This window comes from Aplysia californica, unplaced genomic scaffold (assembly GCF_000002075.1).
Source record: "Aplysia californica isolate F4 #8 unplaced genomic scaffold, AplCal3.0 scaffold00075, whole genome shotgun sequence".
In the NCBI taxonomy this organism is placed as follows: Eukaryota; Metazoa; Mollusca; class Gastropoda; order Aplysiida; family Aplysiidae; genus Aplysia; species Aplysia californica.
The window spans coordinates 458,108-461,803 of NW_004797345.1; positions in this window are offsets into that span (position 1 = coordinate 458,108).

Sequence of the window (3,696 nt, forward strand, 5' to 3'; positions counted from 1 at the left end):
AGGGTGACTGCCAGGCCCCGTGAATTAAAAAAATATCGCCGAGACCCGAGAAAATACATAAAAGATCTCGAATATTTGAAAACCAAATCCAATAACGTCGTTAAGTTCATTTCTGCCGGTCGCGATTGTGATATTAATTCGGCTCTGAGAGTACGTTTCACGCGAACTGGTGGCTTTGGCGTCAAGCGGAATTGTGTCACCAAGGCTCGACTGGAAAATCAAGATCTACTTTGGCTTTCGTTACCACCCAGAAGTTTGTCAGTAATTGTCTGATAACGCAACATTTATTGTAACATGCGGGTTCGGCATTACAAACGTGGTGCCGCCATGAAAATAAATCAATATTTGTCACCCTGCTGTCACTTGTGGGGGTAAAACCAAGAAAGAAAAAAACCGAAAAGAAAGTTATACAAGCGACTTGTCGGGCTCGCCATTGTGACCGGTCAATGAACCTGCGCGCGTTCTGAGCGCTTCAAAGCACAGGACTCGGGAATGGGGGAGATTATTGATTTTTTTAACAGACGCACTCCGAGATAGGGGGAGGGCTGGGCGCAACACCAAAGGACAAACTGAAACTGAAAGCAAATGTTTAATGTTTAGAAGTTTGATTACTACTAGATCTACAGCTCTCTGCAAAGTAAAGTGTGCGTTGGTGCAGGCCTTGTGTGAAATTGGGAACCGTCATAACTTGTAAGCGTGTTAATGTTATGGAACTTACGGGCCTAAGTGTTCGCGTTTCATTGGATTGGTGACAGTAAATTAGAACTCTATATTTTAGCTTTCTGTTCAAGATTCGCAGATGTTCAGTATCACTGCATCTTGCCTTCCCACAGTTCTTACACCTCTTACCCTGAATAGGTCTGCTTGGTCTATTCTACTCTACTTTGAGTTTGAGCATTAATTTTTGTCTTTCTCGTTTATTATATATATATTATTATAATATATGATTATATGAATCATGACTGTCGATTTTCTGGTTCTAGGCTCAAAACAATATTCCTTTTATATAGTTTATACAGGCGAGTATGATGAAGGGAAAATATAAATAAGTCGCACAAGATCCCAGGCGCCACCACTTTCTGCACGTAATCAAGGTGGTAAATATTTGGTACATGACTCTTGCTTGAAATTATCTCCCAAACCCTCAAATTGGTGTGAAATAACCTTGCTTTGATAAATTGATTGTTTTTATTTCAGCATTCTAGGGTTCAACAGTATAATAATAATGGGTGTTTCGCTAAAATGGGCTTCTGTGGCGATCACCCAAAAAGTTCCTCCTTTTTTAGAATTCCGAGTTGAGACCCATGTCTCATGTGCCAGGATTTGGACAATAGAGATGTACCTTATCTTGTCTCTGGTCACTTAGCTCAGCGGAGATATTGTCAATTAAAGTGAAAAATTTACTTTTGATGGGTAAGGAATTCAACATCATATTCGATCATATTTAATTTATATGTTCTGAAAATGAAATACTTGTAAAAAAAATAAATGTGGTTTTTTTTTATGGCCACCTCTATTCTCACCCGGAGTGAGAATAGTGCAGGCGAGTCTTGTGGCTATTCTCACCCGGTGCGCGTCCGTGAACAAACGTTCCATTACAACTGTAGCTTACTAAAAGCGTACAATTTTGTCTGTGGGCAGTGGAGAGAGAGAGAGAAAGAGAGAGAGGAGTAGCGCGAGAATTTCCGGGCAAAACAAAATGGCTTCCCGCGTAGTTCGGCTCGATTCGAAAAGTTAAATAGCCGTAGCATCTTTGTAGACAACCAAGTTAATTTACTTTTGTGTTTTAACATCATTTTTTAACTTTGTTTTGGTCAATTTGATCGTCCACACCGATAGACAGTATTCAGAAAGAGACAGAGAGAGAGAGAAGAGGGGAGGAGTTGATCTTGCGAGAACTTCCGGGCGGGTGAGAATAGCCACTTTCTTTTGTTATAATGATTTCTTAATATCACCTGCAGTGGAGAAAAGAAAAAGTCTCAACTTCAAACAAACCCAGATTTCTCAGAACTGAGTAGGCCTACCAAGGTGGTGACTAACCTAAAATATTTACACCTCAGCTTCTAATTGATTTTTCTCAGTAGATGATTTACTGTATGAGTATCTGATCAGTGGTTAGTCCATCGCTATTTGTGCAACTTGTGACTGATTTTTTCTTCGGCATTTGGTGTAATTTGTGGAGAATGTTGTACCGCAATGGGTGAACTAAGAAAGGAAACGGGGGAAGAAGAGAGAAACCAAATAGGGGTGTTGCCTGTTGCCATGTGTTTTCCATCTGCTTATTATTAGTAGGCCCTACTAGCTGATGTTCCTAGAGAACAGTTGTAAAAAAAAAGGTGGAAGTTTGTGAAGGAATATTTCAACTTTGTTGTACTCGTAGTATAGCCATTGTCACAACCGTTAATTAGTAGAAGTGCAGGATAATTAAAGTACATGACGTTTATATTACACTCAACCCAGATTAAAGAACACTCTAAGTACATTACAAATAACTGCAATTGCAACACCTACACCTTGCATTGTGTTCTAAGAACCTAGACTTATTATTAGCTCTTTAATCTAAAATCCCCATCAGTAGTGACTTGAGCGATCTCTCTTAACCCTATCTGTATGTCGTGTTTTACTATCGTGTCCATACGACGTGGGGAACTTTGTGCCACCACTTTCCAAAAAGAAAATTTACTTATTAATCCAATCCGTACGCTTTGCACAGCAGTCTGTCAAAATGATTTTTTGAGAAATACTGAAAGTTTCAAAGAGATCTTCACACTAGAGGAATTCTAAAATGTGAAGAATACAACCCCAGGTGTACAAAATGACCCCAAGACATATGGATAGGGTTAAATTACCAGATCAATCCACTTTTAGTTTACCCACCTGTGGTTTTTTATTCCTTTTGAAAAAAAAGTCTTGTACTGAACAATTGGATTAGGAAAGAACTTTGTTTTGTTTTGTTTACTAAGTGCTGCCAGTGCCAGTGCTCTGTCATTCCATGATTCTGATGAGTGAAGTCGATGTTCAAAAACGCAACATGCTGTGGGTTTGTTTTTGTTTTGTTTTTTCTGGTATATTTTTGGTTTTAACTTTAAATGTTTTGTACTTATTGAGCGAGCTTGGAAGGATGGCTCAGGACAGAGATAAATGGAAGGAGCTTGTATGTGGCCTATACCCTGCCAGGGGTGAAAGGCATTGGTGATGATGACTTATTGAGCGTTATTCCAACTTTTCAGTGCATGTCACCTTGTGTGTTTTTCTTAGCTGAGGCAAAGAGCTTGAGCACTGACGTGAAATATTTTGAGAACAGAAGCTAATGAGATAGTGATGATGATGGCCTACATTATATTATGCTTCCTGGGAAGCCGAGAATGTTAGTGTTTGCTGAGGTAATAGGCCTACTACAGTAAAAAGCACATACAGCTTGCTGTCAAGCGGGGGTATGCACTATACAAATGCTATTAATTATTATTATTATTGTTAAGTACTTTTCAATTGTTTTGTTGACTTGTTGGTTTCTGTTTCGTTTGGCTAAGCGGATAAGCAGATCTTTACACTGTGTGTACTTATAGTGTGTAGAAATGTCAACATTCGTATAACAGTTTTGGGTTTTTTTTGTATTTCTATTATAATGTACTGTCTCGCTGTGTACTTTTTTTACCTGCTTGTCAGCTCTCTATTTTGCACACTTTTCTCGCGTTC